The sequence below is a fragment of the Lolium perenne genome, chromosome 5, assembly GCF_019359855.2.
Source record: "Lolium perenne isolate Kyuss_39 chromosome 5, Kyuss_2.0, whole genome shotgun sequence".
In the NCBI taxonomy this organism is placed as follows: domain Eukaryota; kingdom Viridiplantae; phylum Streptophyta; class Magnoliopsida; order Poales; family Poaceae; genus Lolium; species Lolium perenne.
The window spans coordinates 200,794,746-200,816,190 of NC_067248.2; positions in this window are offsets into that span (position 1 = coordinate 200,794,746).

Sequence of the window (21,445 nt, forward strand, 5' to 3'; positions counted from 1 at the left end):
GCTATGGCCAAGTTGATACGTGTAACTCCAAGAGGGAGTATTTATGCTCGATAGTGGGTTCATGCCTCCATTGAATCTGGGACAGTGACAGAAAGTTCTAAGGTTATGGATGTGCTGTTGCCACTAGGGATAAAACATCAATGTTTTGTCTAAGGATATTTGTATTATTTACATTACGCACAGTACTTAATGCAATTGTCTGTTATTTGCAACTTAATACTGGAAGGGGTGCGGATGCTAACCCGAAGGTGGACTTTTTAGGCATAGATGCATGCTGGATAGCGGTCTATGTTCTTTGTCGTAATACCCTAAGTAAATCTCATATTAGCCATCATGATATGTATGTGCATTGTTATGCCCTCTCTATTTTGTCAATTTCCCAACTGTAATTTGTTCACCCAACATGCTATTTATCTTATTGGAGAGACACCACTAGTGAACTGTGGATCCCGGTCCATTCTTTTACATCTGAAATACAATCGACTGCAATCATTGTTCTCTGCTGTTCTTTGCAAACAAACATCATTCTCCACACCATACGTTTAATCCTTTGTTTACAGCAAGCCGGTGAGATTGATAACCTCACTGTTAAGTTGGGGCAAAGTATTTTGAAAGTGTTGTGCAGATTCCACGTTGGCGCCGGAATCCCTGGTGTTGCGCCGCACTACACTCCTTCACCAACAACTTTCACGTGGCCTTCATCTCCTACTGGTTCGATAACCTTGGTTTCTTACTGAGGGAAAACTTGCTGTTGTGCGCATCACACCTTCCTCTTGGGGTTCCCAACGGACGTGTGCATCACGCGCCATCACCGTTCACCGCCATTTTTCTTCGTAGGTGCTCGTCGTTTTGCTGTCTCCGACGACCCCTTGGTCCACCGAATCTCTCAGCAGCCTCCCCATGATCTTCTGCAGCGTACGCGTCATCTTCCCCATCTTAGCTCGGCCTTCTCCATCGAGGCTATCATCAACCTGCCGTGCCTGGCGTGCGCCAGCCGCCTCGTCATTGCTCCCTGCCTCGTCTCCGATTTCTTTTTCCTAAACCCGTGACCCTTCTGCAGGTTCATCTTACGGAAAACCCATTGGAACTCCTGTAAACCAACCCGGGCTCCATCTGTTTTGTCAGTGTCCCAACCAGCATTTGGACCCGCGAGTCAACCCATGTGGCTAGCACCCTTTCGGTATAAATTTTCTTCCTCTTTTCTCTATTTTTTTAAAATTCTAGAATATGTTCAAAACTTGCAAAAAATCATATCTTCTGAACCATAACTCGAAATAAAAAGTATTTAATATGAAAGTTGATCAGAAAAATATGATGAACATGAATACGTCATCCATACATCTGTTTGCATCTCACATCATGTCGTGTCGTGATAGTTGTGCATGTTCACCTAATATCGAACCCCAGAGTATTTAGAAAATCAACTAGAGTTTTCCCGCTCCGTTTAATTTTCAAGTAGATCACACCTGCTTTGATCTGCCATGTTAATCAATACTAGTTGAATCCCCATGTGTTGCTACGGCTCCTAATTATTTTGTGTCATCGGACAAGTCACAAGCCCAATTATAGCACATCACATGCTCTTTTACGCATCTCTTACAGTTAAAATTGATTGTAGAGAATATGTTTTCGATTCTCACTAATATCACCACAAGCATCCTTCAAATTTCAAAAAGTATGTGCAAATATCCTACGACCCACATTATTATGGTTATAGTTAGCTCAGATTGATGTATCTATTAATGTTGATCAAAACATAAATAAAATCATTTTTTGAGGAATAGTTAGCTTAAATTTTAAAAAGTGGTTATCACTACACTGGTGGAAAAAGGGTCTTTGGTCGCGGTTCGCAACTGCCATTATTCGCGGTTGCGCAACCGCGACCAAATAAGCGCGACTAAAGGCCCCCCCTTTAGTCGCGGTTGCTTACGAACTGCGACTAAATGCCCGTCCACGTGGGCACCAGGCGACCGTCGGGGCGGAGGACCTTTAGTCGCGGTTCTTCTGACCAACCGCGATTAAAGGCCGCCGCAGGTTTAGGGTTTTAGCCCCCCTAAACCTGTTTTCTTTTTAATTTGTATTGTTTTATTTCTTTTGTGCTTTATTTTAATTTTGAAGGAGTTTCACATATTCTACGGTACTACATACATGCATATGAATGTATAATTTCAAACAAATTTGAAATTAGAACCGAAAAGAATTCAAGAGGAATATACAATATATATTCAATATCATTGGATGACCATATACAATTTTGAACAAGTTTCCATACATAATTTAATGCATATGAAGTTCTACGTCCTCGTAATAGTGTTCTCCTTTAGGATGGAGGACTTCCCTCGTGAACCATCCAGCTAGTTCCTCTTGAAGTGGTCGGAAGAGAGCTTCTGGACTAAGCATCTTCCGGAGGTTATTCCTCTTCTCATTGTTATCACTCGGAACCCGCTCCGGATCATCTCACAGACATAGTATCCACATAGATTGGTCCCCGCTGGCTGAATATCGCCACCATTCTTAGCCATTGACCGCATGAAATGTAGCTCTTTTTTGAATTCACCGACCCTTTCATCTGAGAACCGTCTCCAAACCCTACGAGGCAAAGAAAATTAAATGAACAAGAGAGTTATTAGTTACTTGATATTAGGAAATGAACGAAATAGGCCGATCGATATAGAGCGCAAATGAATGAAAATAATTACTTCTGCAGCATTCTTCTCATGTCGCCCCAAAGCTTTGAATCCAGAGTCAGAGAGTCGTGGACGAGACATTCTGAGGTGTCAAATTTAATTACTAGCAGAATCCAGTGGAACCTGCGGACACGATACATGCACAGTCATGCATAACTCATCGATTAGCCGGCCACATACCATGCATGGAGTAAACAAAAGAGAATGTGCTCAAGACAGAAACACTCACCCAAAATGGTAAGGAAATAGAATATCACTTTTGAGTTCCTGCATTGTAAGAAACTGCCACAGGTCTTCCTCCACGTCGGCGGGGTGATGCTCTAACACATATCCATTAACGATGTGTGGGTCAATGAACCCAACATCAAGGATGTTCCTTACTATGCATTCCTTAATCTTCATTCTGCATATATAATAGCGTACACAACAATATAGTTAGGACATATATATAGTGCAGGCAATATGAACGAGATGGGGTAGAAATAAATCACTTACAGAACGTAGCAACTGATGATAGATTTGTCGAGCTCGCGCAGATTGAAAAGCTGGAACAATTCACTCAGATGAATTTGTACATAGTAATGTTTGAAGTGATGCTCATATCTAACTTCCGCATAAATATATTCTTTGGCGTTTTTATTTTTTATGTAACCCTTGTACCATTTCAGCAGACTTGTCATTTGTGGAGGTAGATCCTCTTCCTGCGCAGGCTCGACGAGAGGCCCATTCGGCACATATGTAATTACTACCTCCTTCACCGGCGCCTCATCAAGGCCTAACAGTTCACGAAGAGTCATACCTAAGTTGGCTGCTTGTTCTCTGGCACTCGTTATAGTCAATCCCTGTGCTGCCGCAGCTTCTATGATATCGGGGGCATCCGGACCGGCGGCTTTCACTATAAGCGGGGCAATCGATTGTTTACTTTGTTCCCCGAGCTGGGCAACTCGTTTCCCGCTTTTTTTACTTTCTAATTCTTTCTCGGCCTCCTCCAAGGCTTTCTTCTCCTGCTTCTCCGCCCGCTCTTTCTTCTCCTTGAACATGAGTGCCTGCTTACGAAGTTCACGTGCATAGTCGTCAGGCAGATTCTTCGCGGCTTGGGACGGTGTGTTCAAAAATGACTTAGCCCACTTCTTTTGCTCATCAGAAAATACTGGCTTGGGCTTGGGCTCTCTTTTCTTCTTGCAGTCCGCCTTCCATTTCTCATAATCAGCAGTCGCGGCCGCGTCGACTTCCTCGGCACTACGTTCCCAAGGCCTCGTGGGGAGAGGCTTCAGTGATGGCTCCGTTACCTTTGTTATCTTAGGTACATAAGGGTCCGGGTTAATACTCCAGGACTGCTTCTGCTTCTTCGCCGGAGGTGGATTGGGGGGCGGCGTCTGCTTACCCGCCCGGGGCGGACTAGGGGGCGGCGGCTGCTTACCCGCCGGAGGTGAATTGGGGGGCGGTGTCGGCTGACGTGAAGGAGGTGTAGGTGAAGCACCACCACCACCACCGCCACCGCCACCACCACCGTAGAGGGGTGGACTTGTTGGCCTTGGCGCCTCGCTTGGAAACTTGATAAACTTCTTTTGCCATAGAATGATATGGCGCTTGACATCTCCAAGTCTTCTCGCCCCTTCAGGTGTAGCAATGTCAATCTCCAGGTCCTCAAACCCTTGGACTATGTCCTCCACCGTGACACGAGCATAGCCATCTTGAATGGGGTTGTTGTGGTGGAGTGCTCCAGGTAAACATGGTAAAGCACTGCCAATGGCTACCTTCATGGACATGTTCCCGATAGGATAATACAGATGACATTCTTTCATCTCCTTTACATCGTCCACGGGGTAGCGAGGAGGCTCCGGTGCAGTAATTTCGATCGCCGGAGGCTCCGGTGCAGTAATTTCGATCGTCGGTGCATGTGCACCAGCCGGTGGGGCCTCCGTGGAAGCCACGCTGCTTCTCCGCTACTGGCTTCCAAGATCCACTGGATGATCTTCATGGTGCGCCCGAGCTGCATCTCTTTCTTGTACTAGTACACTCACGGTTTTCTTCATCTCATCCATTTCCGATGCCAACCGCGCCACAACATCTGCATCCCGATCCATCTTTCTCTTACGGCTTCTGTAACCGTACGGGTCATTGTTCTGGGAGAACCCTATTTTCCACGGAATGTGCCTCATGCCTCGTACATGTCCTCCGTGTTCAGGATTCCCGAGGGCTTTTGTCAGCGCGTCGTTCTCTCTGTTGAACTTGATCTTCCCCTCTTGAGCATCCCTCATTGCGTTAATAAGGGCTTGGGTGGGTTTAAACATTTTGCCCCGGTAAACACACTCCCCTGTCTCCGGGTGTAGCGTTCCCCCATGCCCGTACCACCAGCTTTTGGCCCTTGGGTCCCATCCCTCCGTACCTGGACGGATTCCTCGCGCCCTCAGCTCGTTCTCCATCTTCTCCCACCTAGGCTCCCAAAGGCGATACCCTCCTGGCCCCATAATATGATTGTACTCCTTCTTAGCCGCATTTTCCTTATTTTTTTTGATATTTGAATGAACTGCTCCGATTTCTTTTGCTTCACAAATTCTGGCCAATCATGTTTCAGTTTCTCATATTGTCCTTTGAAATCCGGAGTCTTGTTCTCGTTGACATAGTCACGGGCTAGATTTTGCTTGAACTTCCGGAATGCGTCGGCCATCTTATGAAGAGCGAACTGTTTGACTAGCCTCCTCCTCTCCTTGTTTTCCTCAATCTTGTTACCCTCCTCATCGAATTTGTTGTATTCCGGAGGTAGAACGAAATGTTCCATAAGCTTTTTGAAGCAATCTTTTTTGTTCTCTTATCGACAAAAGTGAAACCAATTCGTGCCTTCTTTGGCTCATTCCACTCCTGGACGGTGATCGAGACGTTGTCTCTAACAACGGCTCCGCATTGGTTGATAAACTTGGTGGCGTTCTTGCGGGGCTCCAGCGGCCTGCCGGTTGCACTGTCGACAACCTCGATGGTACATGTTTCTCCTTTTTTCATCGTCTTGGTTGCGCCACGCTTTGACGATGTACTCGATTGTTTCGATGATCCGGCCGAGAGCTAAAATAAGAAAGAGAGTCGCGCGCGTTAGTACACACATATTTATTCAAATCAGTTAGTTTGTATCACCAGAGGCTCAATGTATATATATACCTCGGCGCCGGAGGTGGTTGCTACTTCCAATTGAAGATCGTCGTTTATCGACGTTTGTTCGGCATCATCTTGCTGACGGCCTTCATCTTGACCGTCAAGGTTCAGATAAGAAGAGATATCATCTTCTTCTTGTTCGGTCGGCACAAATAGAATATCGCCGTTTATGATGCCCATTATATGGTCTTCAGCGTCCGGATCATAGTTGTCCATAATCGGGTCAGCTCTATCGGCCGCCATATGTCAGTCCTGAAAACATGTAGTAAAAACAAATTAATTGTGTATATGTATTATCACATCTCTTCTACATATAAAGAGAGAGGGCGACGAGGGAGGCGAGAGGGGGGACGCGTATTAGATGTGTATATGCGGACGATCGACCTCGCCTCACAGTGACCGCGTGACCGAGAGACCGGTGGCGGTGGCGAAAGGGCTGTGGCGAAAGGGCGGCGGTGGCGAAAGGGCAGTGGCGGTGCCGAGGACAACACACCTAACCCTCGCCGCCCCCTCTCGATCCCAAAAAAAACATTGCGCGTATACGGAGGGGGCGACCAGGGGCTCGCAGCCCCCTCCGTATACGCGCGGTGGTTAAGTCAAATTTTAGTTAAGTCAAAAAATTTAAGACAAAAATTTTAAGTCAAATTTGAGTTATTTTTTAAGTGAAATTTTAGTTCATTTTTTAGACAAACTTTTAAGTGAAATTTTAGTTCTTTTTTGAGACAAACATTTAAATCAAATTTTAGTTCTTTTTTAAGTCAAATTGTAGTTCTTTTTTGAGACAAAATTTTTAAGTCAATTTTTAATTTTTTTAAGTCAAATTTTAGTTCTTTTTTTACACAATCTTTTTTAAGTCAAATTGTAGTTCTTTTTGAGACAAAAATTTTAAGTTAATTTTTAGTTTTTTTTAAGTCAAATTGTAGTTCTTTTCTGAGAAATTTTTTTTAAGTCAATTTTAAGTTTTTTTAAAGTCAAATTTTAGTTCTTTTTTTACACAAACTTTTAAATCAAATTTTAGTTATTTTTTGTTTTAAAATTAACAAGAAAAAAACAAAAAAATAATAAAAAAAAACGGCCGGGGCGCGGCCACGGCGGCCTCTCTCTTTCTCTCACGGCCACGGCCACGGCGGCCTCTCTCTCTCACCGCGCGCTCGGCCACAGCGGCCGCCTCTCTCCTCTCTCTCACTGCGAGCGGCGGCGCCGGCGACGATGTCGATGGGCCGGCGGGGACGCGGGCCAGAGGGGCCGGCACGCGCGCGAGCGTTACGGTGGGCGGCGGCGACGACGGGGCGACGTACGGGGCGGGGACGCTCGGGGCGGCGTGACGAGAGGGCGGCGACGGAGTGAAGGTGGCGACGGCGAGCTCGAGTGCGGCGGTACGACGACGGCGAGGCGCTGCAGAGATTGGCGGGGAACGAATCGAAGGAAGAAGAAGAACTGGCGCGACCGTTCGCGCCCGCCAGTATATATAGGACCCCCCTTTAGTCGCGGTTGGGGTCGCCAACCGCGACTAAAAGGGTACCTTTAGTCGCGGTTGGCCAGACCAACCGCGACGAAAGGCTTTTTTCGCCGGGTTTTTCGTTCCCGCGCGCACAGACCTCCGCGACTAAAGGTGTTTTTCAAATTACTTTTTTTTTCAAAATGTTAAAAATCTTTACTATTAAATGCCAATACGACCGTGGTACGTCGCTCGTCGATAGATCGCAACTATGGGCCGTTCGCTTGAACGTCGTTCGCTCGATCGTCGTCGATGGATCGTACCCATGGGCCGCACGCTCGATCGTACGAAAGCTGATCAGACCAGATTGTTCGATCGTGTGTTCGTGATGTCCGTTGCCGCACGTACATGGGCCAGGTCCGAAAAAACTTCGGTTGTTTCTGTTTTCATATACGAACAGCCTAATGAACTATATACATGAGCCCATCACACGACCCATCTTTGTTCGCTCTCCAGGTATTTCCTTCCGGTAGTTCTAAAAAAAAAAGGTATTTCCTTCTGGTTCTAAAAAAAAGTATTTCCTTCTAATTTATCTAAGATTTAGTAAAATCTAGGTAGATACATTTAATTTTTGACAAATCTCTGACAGGTTCCATGAGACGGTGGGAGTAGTAAATCTCCCTCATTCTCTCCCGTGCATGCACCGGTTTGTTCTCCGTGCCTGAAGCCTTAACTCCGCTAACTCGCAAATCCATCGATTCGCTTTGCCGCCTCTCCCAGCGTTCCCGACCAACTGGAAGAACAACGGTGTGTCGTTCCTGTCGTACGTGGAGATACGGTAGAATTAGGGGGTATCACGGATTACTAACGTGGCGGTGGCAGCGGTATCTCACCGGCGAATAAATCTACTCCAGTTAGCTCCACCTCGACGATGTTCTTCTCGACAACGTCAACGAGCCGATGACAGGAGGTTCTGGTTACGGGCATCGGCGATGTGGCCACGCCGTCTACACGTCTATACGTTAAAGGGTATATCAATAAATTCAGAAAAATAAAACTAATTCATTTCAAAATCATAAAATACAAATAATATATCAAAAAATTCAGAAAAATAAAACTAATTTAATTCAAAATGTTAAAAATACAAATAATATATCAAAAAATTTAGAAAAATAAAACAAATTCAATTCAAAATCTTAGAAATACAAATAGTATATCAAAAAATAAGAAAAGTAAAACTAATTCAATTCAAAATGTTAAAAATACAAATAATATATCAAAAAAAATCAGAAATATAAAACTAATTCAATTCAAAATGTTAAAAATACAAATAGTATATCAAAAAATTAAGAAAAGTAAAACTAATTCAATTCAAAATGTTAAAAATACAAATAATATATCAAAAAAATCAGAAAAATAAAAATAATTCAATTCAAAATGTTAAAAATACAAATAGTATATCAAAAAATTAAGAAAAGTAAAACTAATTCAATTCAAAATGTTAAAAATACAAATAATATATCAAAAAATCAGAAAAACCAATTTCTTCCCTCATCTGTCTTCCTGCCCCCCGCTTCCCACCAGCTCTTCCCGGCCACCTCTGTCTTCCCATAAGTTCTCCCCGGCCTGTCTTCCCGCCAGTTCTTTCCCGCCTCTTTCTTCCCGCCTCTTTCTTCCCGCCACTTTCTTCCCGCCATTTTCTTCCCGCCTCTTTCTTCCCGCCACTTTCTTCCCGCCTCCTGTCTTCCCGGTCCCATTTTTCCCGCCATTTGTCACTACATATATGTAGCCCGGCTTGGCCAGCATTATCACATCTCTACAATCTCTCATCATTCTCTCATGGCTTCCACCGCACCCACTCTAACCTACCAGCAGGTGGAGGAGCTTTGCGCCTCGAACTACCCTTGCCCACCGGGCTACCGCGTCCCCGCCGGCTGGAGCCTAAGCGCCGGCGGCGTGCCGGTCCCTCCCGTCCCTCAGGGTACTGCGCGCCGGGCGGCCATCACGAACCATTACTACCTCGACCTCACGTCGGAGCAGCGGATGAATCCCCGCTGGCATCCCGATAACCAGCATACTTGGGACGCCTTCTTCATCAATCGGCGTGAGAGGGCGCTCGCCAGGTATGAGGAGGACGGTCTGCCTCCTGGGAATTTCCACGAGGCCGGCCGTCGGCTATGGTGGTACGGCCGGACTCTGTAGAGCGTCATGGACTACATCACGGCCATCGATATCCCCCGCATGCGCTACCCTCAGTTCGAGCCCCGAGCGCCGCTCGACGACAGCGACGACAGCAGCGACGACTACCAGTACAACGGCGGCGGCTATGAAGACTACGAGTATGCATATTATACGCCTAGGTAGGAGTATGACTAAATCACTCCAAATTTCATGTATCATCAGTGGTATCTCGAATCATTCGAAAATGGACACCAAACACATCACGGGTAATATAATTCACATGATCCATTCAACAAAGTTTGGTACAATAAATTATTACACATCATTTCTTCCCTTGTGTCCCTGCTTGCTTACGATTGTGCCGTATCCATGGAGCATCCTCATCATTTAACTTAATGCTTGGGTCGGTGTTCACTTTGAAGGGCGGAATTTCAGCAAACATATTATAATCTTCTAACATGTATGTCTTGTCCTCCACTCCCACGATGTTTCTTTTCCCTGAAAGAACAATGTGGCGCTTTGGATCATCGCATGATGTACTGATCGTTTTCTTATCTTTCCGTTTCCTCGGTTTGCTACTCATGTCCTTCACATAGAAAACCTGAGCGACATCTTTCGCTAGGACGAATGGTTCGTCAAGGTAACCAAGATTGTTGAAATCCACCATTGTCATTCCGTATTGCTGGTCCACCTTTACCCCACCTCCTGTTAGCTCGAACCATTTGCACCGGAACAAAGGGACCTTAAAGGAGGGTCCATAGTCAAGTTCCCATATCTCCTATATGTAACCATAATATGTGACCTTTTGCCCATTCTCGGTTGCTGCATCAAAGCGGACACCACTGTTTTGGTTGGTGCTCTTTTTATCTTGGGCGATCGTGTAAAATGTATTCCCATTTATCTCGTACCCTTGGAAAGTCGTTATAGTCGAAGATGGTGTCTTGGCCAACATGTAAAGCTGATCTACAACATCATTGTCATTCATTAAATGTTTTCTCAACCAACTGCCGAAAGTCTCCATGTGGGCCTTCCTAATCCAGGATTCAGGCTTCCCCGGGTTGTCCAAGCGTAAAATATTCTTGTGTTTCTCAAAGTACGGAGCCACCAAGCTGGAATTGGTCAGAACTGTGTGGTGTGCTTCAGTCATAGAATGGCCGTCCATACATATCGTTGATTTCCTTCCGATCGTGCATTTTCCACTTAGTCTCCCCTCGTGCCGCGATCGAGGAAGACCAATCGGCTTAAGGTCAGGAACAAAGTCAACACAAAACTCAATTACATCCTCATTTCCATAGCCCTTGGCGATGCTTCCTTCTGGCCTAGCACGGTTACGAACATATTTCTTTAATACTCCCATGAACCTCTCGAAGGGGAACATATTGTGTAGAAATACAGGACCGAGAATGGAAATCTCTTCGACTAGGTGAACCAGGAGGTGCGTCATAATATTGAAGAAGGATGGCGGGAACACCAACTCGAAACTGACAAGACATTGGACCACATCGTTCTGTAACCGTGGTAGAACTTCTGGATTGATTACCTTCTGAGAGATTGCATTGAGGAATGCACATAGCTTCACAATGGCTACTCGAACATTTTCCGGCAGGAGCCCCCTCAAAGCAATCGGAAGCAATTGCGTCATAATCACGTGGCAGTCGTGAGACTTCAGGTTTTGGAACTTTTTCTCCGCCATGTTTATTATTCCCTTTATATTGGACGAGAATCCAGACGGGACCTTCATACTGCTCAGGCATTCAAAAAAGATGACCTTCTCTTCTTTGGTCAGAGCGTAGCTGGCACGACCTTGAAACCATTCCGGATGCCGGTCATCAGGGTCTTTCAAACGTTGCTGGTCCTACCGTGCTTCCTTTGTATCATTTGTCTTCCCATACACGCCCAAGAAGCTTAGGAGGTTCACGCAAATATTCTTCGTAACATGCATCACGTCGATTGCAGAGCGGACATCTAGGACTTTCCAATATTCTAGCTCCCAGAATATAGATTTCTTCTTCCACATGGCTGCGTGCCCGTCAGCTCCCTTCAGAACTGATTGTCCGCCAGGACCCTTTCCAAAGATGACTTTCAAATCCTTGACCATATCAAATACCTCAGCACCAGGTGTATATAAAACATGTAGGTATTGTCATAAAACTAGCATGGAACATAAGAAATTATAGATACATTTGAGACGTATCACCAAGCATGGGAAAGAATGAAATCTTTGGTAAAGAATTGCCCTACCCATGGACTAACTACTTGGATGATCATCCAAACCTTTTATGCAGGATTAACTTTTTCTTCAAGGAACCTATTGGATTCAGCTGCTGGAGGTACTTTTATGTCCATCACTTTGGGTGTTTCAACAAAGATTTTTGATGATATGATGATCAACTACTCTGAATGGCACACTGAAAGGACTCCCCAAGGTAAGAAGGTAAATTTTGTTGAAGAAACCTCCTCCTTGAGTGATAAGATTGATGTTATTATGTCTATGCTTGTTAATGGTAGATCTAATGTTGATCCTAATAATGTTCCTTTAGCTTCATTGGTTGCTCAAGAAGAGAATGTTGATGTGAACTTCATTAAAAATAATAATTTCAACAACAATGCTTATAGGAATAATTTTGGTAACAACTATAGGCCATATCCTTCTAATAATGGTAATGGTTATGGTAATCCTTATGGTAATTCTTACAACAATAGTAGGAGTGTACCCTCTGGTCTTGAAGTCATGCTTAAAGAATTTATTAGTACACAAACTACTTTTAACAAATCTGTTGAGGAAAAGCTTGGTAAAATTGATGTTCTTGCTTCTAAGGTCGATAGTCTTGCTGCTGATGTTGATCTTTTAAAACTGAAAGTTATGCGTAATGAAACTAAAGATATTAAGTTATTTGCTATAGCAAACGCTATACAAGTTCGAATTAATGGCAATATTAGAATGATGGTTGAATTGCATGCTAGGTGGGAAAGAGAAGAAAAACTTGCTAAAGAGAATAATATAGCTAAAGTTTGGACTATTACCACCACTAGTAATGTTGATGCTTCACATGTTGCTAAACCTCCTACTATCAATGGTAAAATAATTTGTGTTGGCAATGTTTCTACTTCTAATACAAAGCATGCAAAATTGCCTGAAACTGCTGAAACTGTTTGTGATAAAAGTGCTGAAATTTTTCAGAATATTGGGGACAACGATCCCATTGCTTTAGATCATAATGGTTTTGATTTTGATAATTGTCATATCTCTGAAGTTATTAAGTTCTTGCAAAAACTTGCTAGAAGTCCTAATGCTAGTGCTATAAACTTGGCCTTTACAAAATATATTACAAATGCTCTCATAAAAGCTAGAGAAGAGAAATTAAAGCTTGAAACTTCTATTCCTAGGAAGTTGGAAGATGGTTGGGAGCCCATCATTAAAATGAAGGTCAATGATTTTGATTGTAATGCTTTATGTGATCTTGGTGCAAGTATTTCTGTTATGCCTAAGAAACTCTATGATATGCTTGACTTGCCACCATTGAAATATTGTTATTTGGATGTTAATCTTGCTGATAATTCTATAAAGAAACATTTGGGGAGGATTGACAATGTTCACATTATGGTTAACAATAACCGTGTCCCCGTTGATTTTTTTGTTTTGGATATTGAATGCAATGCATCTTGTCCTATTATTTTGGAAAGACCCTTTCTTCAAACAGTTGGTGCTATTATTGATATGAAAGAAGGAAATATTAAATATCAATTCCCTTTTAAGAAAGGTATGGAACACTTCCCTAGAAAGAGAATGAATTTGCCTTTTGATTATATTATTAGAACAAATTATGATGTTGATGTTTCTTCTCTAGATGTTACTTGATTTACACTTTCTGCGCCTAGCTGAAAGGCGTTAAAGAAAAGCGCTTATGGAGACAGCCCATTATTTTATTTCTGCAATTTTTGTTTTATATTTGAGTCAAGGTGCTTCTTACTACTGTAGCAATACCTTCGTATCTTTACTTTGTTGCATTTTTGTGCCAAGTAAATTCTTTGATAGTAAGGTTGATACTAGATTTGGATTTCTGCGCAAAAACAGATTTTTAGCTGTCACGAATTTGAGTAGATCTCTCTGTAGGAAAGTCTAAAAAATCTGCAAAAATTCATGAGTAATCCTCAGATATGTACGCAACTTTCATTCAATTTGAGCTTCTTCATCTGAGCATGTTAGGTGCCTCGAAAAAATTCATCTTTATGGACTGTTCTGTTTTGACAGATTCTGCCTTTTATTTCACATTGCCTCTTTTACTGTGTTTGAGTGGATTTCTTTGCTCCATTAAATTTCAGTAGCCTTGGGTAATGTCCAGAAGTGTTAGGAATGCTTGTGTCCTCTCTGAACATGTGAATTTTTGATTATGCACTAACCCTCTAATGAGATTGTTTTGAGTTTGGTGTGGAGGAAGTTTTCAAGGGTCAAGAGAGGAGGATGATATAATATGATCAAGAAGAGTGAAAAGTCTAAGCTTGGGGATGCCCCCGTAGTTCATCCCTGAATATTTCAAGAAGATTCAAGCATCTAAGCTTGGGGATGCCCAAGGCATCCCCTTCTTCATCGACAACTTATCAGGTCACCTCTAGTGAAACTATATTTTTATTCCGTCACATCTTATGTGCTTTACTTGGAGCGTCTGCGTGTTTTTATTTTCATTTTGTTATTTTCATTCTCTGAATAAAATCGGATCCTAGCAATCCTTGTGGGAGAGAGACACGCTCCGCTTGTTCGTATGAACACTGGTGTTCTTAGCTTTACTTTTAATGTTTTTTTTTTGACCGTGGAACCGTAGGGGAAGCCCCTACGGTGTAATTTTTATATTAATATAAGCCGAAAGGCTAACAATAATACAGAAGACTACAATCAAGGTGGGAAGAAATGGAAAAGAGACATAGTCTAAATAAAAATGGAAGCTACCCAATCAACCAGAGGTTGAACCAAGGCCGTTTTGACTCTAAACTGATGCAACATAAGATCACTTTGGACTCTCACCCTCCAGCGCTGGAATGAAGGCAAAATACCCCTGAATATGTGATCATTACGTTCCTTCCACACATTCCATGCAACGCAGGCAACGATCTCCATAAAGCAAGGGCCGGCAAAAATTAATCTAGCTGTAGCATATCGGGCTTCAATCGCTAAGTCCATGTCCCAAATGATATGGCAAGTGTTCCAGCAATTTTTTGCAAAAGTGCATTCGAAGAACAAGTGATCTCGGGTTTCCAAAACCTGATCTTGGCAAAGGACACACGTAGGTCCTGAAATAAAGTGCCATTGTCGACGAAGCATCATATCTCTGGTATTGAGTCTATCCTTGAATAACAGCCAAATGAAAACTTTTAGTTTCGGCAAGCATCTTGATTTCCAGATTGCACGCAAGGCTCTGTCACATGGAACCGCCGAGAAAATATACTGGTAAAACCGAGATGAAGTGTAAGAAGTGCTGCCCCAAATAAATCTCCGAGTATCCAGATCACCAGTGATATTAGTATCAGCAATCAAGTGCTGAACTTGCTCGTATTCAGCATGAGCTTCCATAGAGAAAGGGAGGGTAAATAAAGTTGTGAGGTCTGTAGTCAAAGCAAACTCAGCAACAGCAGTGTCTTCAGATCGAGCAAACGAGAAAAGCCGCGGAAACTGATTGCATAACGTTGCACCATTTGTCCAAAAATCCTTCCAAAATAAAGTGGACTCTCCATTACCAATCTGAGATATGGTGATACTCCTGTAAATATCAACAAGGCTGAAAATATCACGCCACCAAAAAGAACCCCGCGAACTCTGTGCATGTGGTGCACCATGACCATACTGCCGCCAGACCAGCTTCACCCAGGGTGTATTCTCTTTGCAGTAAAACTTGTGAAGTTGCTTGAGAAGGAGAGCTTTATTCTGGAGTTCAATGTTTTTAATTCCAAGTCCACCATGATTCTTTGGCCGACATACAGCAGTCCAGGCCGCAAGAGAATGACTAGATGATGTATCCTCATCTCTCTTTGCCCATAGGCAATGACGTCTAGACCTATCAAAAATTTTAATGATAGTCTTATGAACCTTAAGGGAGCTGATGAAGTGGTTGGGCAAAGAGGAAATCACAGAATTTATCAGTTCCAAGCACCCACCATAATCGAGAAAACGAGCACTCGCGTTCAATCTTCTTTCAACCTGATCAACAATGGGAGATAAGTCTTGTACTGAAGGCCTAGTTGTGCCGAGAGGAAGTCCCAGATAAGTGAACGGCAAACTGCCTGTAGCACAACCAAAAACATTTGCCAAATGCGCAAGATTCTGTTCATCAATATTAATTGCCATCATACTGGACTTAGAGTAGTTCACACGTAAGCCAGTAGCTCTGGAGAAATCATGGAGAAGCTGTTTGAGTGCTAGGAGCTGCTGTGGGCAAGCTTGCATGATCAATAACGTGTCATCGGCGTATTGAACAATCGGAAAATCCGTTTCTGGAATAGGTAGAGGGGCATGAAGAATACCAGCTCGAAAAAGAACATTCACCATAGACTGAAGGAGGTCAGCGGCACTGACAAAAAGCAACGGCGAGAAAGGATCGCCTTGTCTTACTCCTCTCCGACAAGGAAATTTTTTACCCGGGACCCCATTCAAAAGGATCGAAGAAGTGCCAGAGGAAAGAAGTGCTTCCACCATACTCAACCAGTGTGCGTTGAAACCCTTACAGGCAAGAATTTTAAGGATTGCTTTATGTTCCATTGTATCAAACGCTTTTGCGAAGTCTAACTTCAAGATAATAGAAGGGGTGCCAGACTGTTTTGTTTGATGTATATATTCGTACGCCCAGCCTAGGCAATCCTGAATATTTCTGCTCTTCAAAAAACCGTACTGATTAATGTGAATGGTCTGCAGAATTTTTCCTTGCAAGCGGTTCGCCAAAATTTTTGTCAAAAGCTTGAGACAAGAATTCAAGAGAGAAATAGGCCTGTAATCATTTGGTCCCAGAGGAGATTGCACCTTTGGAATGAGGGTTATAAAAGAGTCATTTATACTTTGAAGATTAATCCGACCCTCCCAGAAATCATGACATAAACGATAGAAATCGTATTTTATTATGGGCCAACAAATTTTTATGAAGAGACCTGTGAAGCCGTCCGGACCTGGAGCTTTATCCGTGGGCATGTGAGCCACAATATCATCAATCTCTTCATTTGTGAGTGGAGCCGAGAGAACATCCATATCAGGACAAGGTTGCAAATATTGGCCAAAATTAAAAGTTTCATCAATCTGAACCGAGACACCCAGCCGATCTCTGTACGTATGCCAAAGAATACCCGCTTTCTCATGGTGTTCCACTGCTTCAGAGCCATCAGCACGAGTAAGTGATGTAATGGAGTTTCTGCGATAGCGGATGGTCGCCATAGAATGAAAGAAGGAGGTGTTTTCATCACCTAACTTTGCCCAACGTGCAGTGCATTTTTTTACGCCAATAGTCTTGCTTGCATAACAGCAAGTGCTGCAAACTAGCTTTTACGATATTACGGAAATTCCACTCGGTGATATCCAGGGGTCGCAGTTCTTCAAACCCATCCAATCGCAGAATAATATTATTACAGTTATCAATCAAATTGCTGAGGACAGAGATACTTGTACTCCATTTTTTCAGGGCTTTACGCAACAGCTTGAATTTACCTGAGATACATTTGGCACTGTCCCCTGGCACATTTATATCCCAAATAGTTTGAACAACCTCCAAGAAACCTGGCATACATACCCAATGATTTTCAAATCTGAAAACTTGCGCTTTCGGGATACTAGTACCCACAGAGATGACGCATGGTATATGATCAGAAGTAGGCCGTGCTAATGGTTTGACTGTTGTATTAGGATATTTAATAGTCCAAGAGTGTGACGTGAGAAACCAATCTAGCTGTTCGAGGAGCGGCTCATTCTGCATGTTACTCCATGTGAAGGATCTCCCCTTAATCGGAAGCTCAATCAAGCCAAGATAGCTAATGATCTCATTAAAGGTTTCCATATCCTCCTGGTTTGCACCAGGACGGTTTCTATTTTCAGAGAATCTATAGAAGTTAAAATCCCTGACTAACAGCCAAAGAGAATCATCAGGGATGTCAAGATGAAAGAGCCATGCCACAAAATTTTCCCTGGCAATTCCTTCACAAGGACCATATACATTTGCAAGTGTGAAGGTTTCAGCATTAGCGATAGAGACAAACTCCAAAACCAAACCGAAGGTTTCCTGGAGGAGCACTTGACCAGAGAAAGTGTTGCTTGCCCAAAGAACTAAAAGACCCCCCGATGCCCCATCAGATGGAACAAAAGCAAATTTATCAAATTTTCTTGGGGAAATTTTTTTAATGAAGCTCATATCAAACTCTCCCTTTTTAGTTTCTTGAAAACAAATTATAGAAGCATTACTCTCTTCTATTTTGTTTCTAATAAGAGGCCATTTCTCAGGGCTGTTGATACCACGGATATTCCAACTCAAAATAAACCACAAACGATTCATACGGTTCACAAGGCTCATTGCAAAGGAAATAAAAGGCTGCTACCCAACAGAACATGTTCTGGGTAAACAGGGAAGACACACCAAAGTTTAGATGTACGCAAAACAAAGACGCACATATTATTCATGGAACTCCAAGCACGAAGACAAAGCTCAGACGTCATCATGCTCCTGACGAAGGCGCTCTTCAGTTAGCTCCTCCGGCGCAATATGGCATTCTTCAACGCCTAGGCGCTGAAGTTCAGAGACTTGAAGAACCGCTGGTGGAGTGGCGGCTGCAACTGAGGAAGAGCGGCGAGGAGCATCAGAAAGAGCAGTGTGACGACGACCATCATTATGATTCCGAGGGGAGCGCCGCACAACCGAGACAGTGAGCGGAGTATCAGCTTTCTTCGGGCGCCCCCGGCGCTTTGCAACCTGAACAGCGGGATCCACAGAAGAGCTGGCCGCATCATGTGCATATGGAGCAACAGCAGAGCTACCCACATTCAGAACTGGAGCGATCACTTGGTCAAGAATGCTATTGACTTGATCATCGGGAGGGAGCATATTGATCTCTGAATTGTGCACTTCATCCTCAGCTGATGCACCACCCAAAGTCTGACCAGACCCTTGCATCCAGGCAGCATCACTTGTGTCTTCATCCAGCAGAGCATCCAACTCCTCAACAGCAACAACGTCAATAGACTCATGTTCTGTATCCTCAATCTCAATCAGAGAAACTGAACTGTGAAATTCGCGCGCAGAATGTGATTCAAACCTATTAGTGGAGAACTACCGTAAACTTTTAATGTTCATGGTGAAGGTTGAAAGCCGCTTCATCTATTGCTATTTGGTTGGAAACATAAAATGCTTCATGTGGTAATTGGTATATTGTCTTGAATAATTTGATACTTGGCAATTGTTTTGAGTTCTCAAGAAGATCATGTTTAAGCTCTTGCATAATGTAGTTTAAACCTATTAGTGGAGAACTACCGTAAAGCTTGTTGAAATTTGGTTTGCATGATTGGTTTCTCTAAAGTCTAGATATTATCTGGTAAAAGTGTTTGAACAACAAGGAAGACAGTGTAGAGTCTTATAATGCTTGCAATATGTTCTTATGTAAGTTTTGCTGTACCGGTTCATACTTGTGTTTGCTTCAAACAACCTTGCTAGCCAAAGCCTTGTACTGAGAGGGAATGCTTCTCGTGCATCCAAAACCTTGAGCCAAAACCTATGCCATTTGTGTCAACCATAACTACCTACTATGTGGTATTTTTCTGACATTGCAAAGTAAATTGCTTGCGTGCTACCTTTAAAAATTTCATTCCTTGTCTTTGCAATACATAGCTCATGGGAAACTAGCCTAAAAACTATTGTAGTAAAGAATATGTCGCTTATGTATCTTAGTTCTTATAAGTTGCTTGTTGAGCGGTAACCATGTTTCTGGGGACGCCATCAACCTGTTACACCTTTGTTGAATATCATGTGAGTTGCTATGCATGTTCGTCTTGTCTGAAGTATTGGAGATTTTCCATGAGTTGACTGGTTTGAGTATGCATATTGTTAGAGAAGAACATTGGGCCGCCAACCAAAGCCATGTATCATGGTGGAACTTTCATCTTGGACATTAATCCTCAAATCTCTTATGAGAATATTATATGTTGTTGAATGCTTAAAGCATAAAAGAGGAGTCGATTATCTGTTTTCTATGTTGTCCTGGTATGGATGTCCTCAAGTTGAGATCTATCAAAATCGAGAAATCAAATGCGATTTATCACCTTGGACCTTTGTACAGGTGGCATAGAGGTACCCCTTTGTGACACTTGGTTGAAACATATGTAATGCAATGATAATCCATGGAAATCCGAGCTAATTAGGACAAGGTGCGAGCACTATTGGTATTCGATGCATGAGGCTTGCAACTTATAGGAGGTTTTATGCATAACACATATGAATTATTACTACCATTGACAAAATTGTTTCCATGTTTTCAAAATAAAAAGCTCTAGCACATGAGTAATCCCTGCTTCCCTCTGCGAATGGCCTTTCTTTTACTTTATGTTGAGTTAGTTTACCTACTTCTTTTTATCTTAGAAGCAAACACTTGTGTCAACTGTGTGCATTGATTCTTACATACTTGCTTATTTGCACTCATCATATTACTTTGTGTTGACAATTATCCATGAGATAAACTTGTTGAAAGTTGAAAGCAACTGCTGAAACTTATATCTTTTTTTGTGTTGCTTCAAAACCTTCTATTAAGAATCTATTGCTTTATGAGTTAACTCTTATGCAAGACTTGTTGATGCTTGTCTTGAAAGTACTATTCATGAAAAGCCTTTGCTATATGATTCAGTTGTTTAGTCAGTATCTTTACCATTGCTTTGAATCACTTCATTCATCTCATATTATCTTTACAATTGCTTTGAATCACTTCATTCATCTCATATCTTCTCCTCTTGTGCTATCATGTTTAGATCTTGTGAGCTGCCTATCATGATCAGGATCATCTATTTGTAATGCTACATGTTGTGTTTGTGTGAGCTGCCTGCCGGAGAGGGGAATCATCTCCCGGAGGACTCTACATCACCATGATCGCCTCCGGACTGATGTGTGAGTAGTTCATCCTTGGACTATGGGTCCATAGCAGTAGCTAGATGGTTGTCTTCTCCTCATTGTGCTATCATGTTAGATCTTGTGAGCTGCCTATCATGATCAAGATCATCTATTTGTAATGCTACATGTTGTGTTTGTTGGGATCCGATGATTATGGAATACTATGTCAAGTTGATTATTGATCTATCATATATGTGTTGTTTATGATCTTGCATGCTCTCCGTTGCTAGTAGAGGCTATGGCCAAGTTGATACGTGTAACTCCAAGAGGGAGTATTTATGCTCGATAGTGGGTTCATGCCTCCATTGAATCTGGGACAGTGACAGAAAGTTCTAAGGTTATGGATGTGCTGTTGCCACTAGGGATAAAACATCAATGCTTTGTCTAAGGATATTTGTATTATTTACATTACGCACAGTACTTAATGCAATTGTCTGTTGTTTGCAACTTAATACTGGAAGGGGTGCGGATGCTAACCCGAAGGTGGACTTTTTAAGCATAGATGCATGCTGGATAGCGGTCTATGTTCTTTGTCGTAATACCCTAAGTAAATCTCATATTAGCCATCATGATATGTATGTGCATTGTTATGCCCTCTCTATTTTGTCAATTTCCCAACTGTAATTTGTTCACCCAACATGCTATTTATCTTATTGGAGAGACACCACTAGTGAACTGTGGATCCCGGTCCATTCTTTTACATCTGAAATACAATCGACTGCAATCATTGTTCTCTGCTGTTCTTTGCAAACAAACATCATTCTCCACACCATACGTTTAATCCTTTGTTTACAGCAAGCCGGTGAGATTGATAACCTCACTGTTAAGTTGGGGCAAAGTATTTTGAAAGTGTTGTGCAGATTCCACGTTGGCGCCGG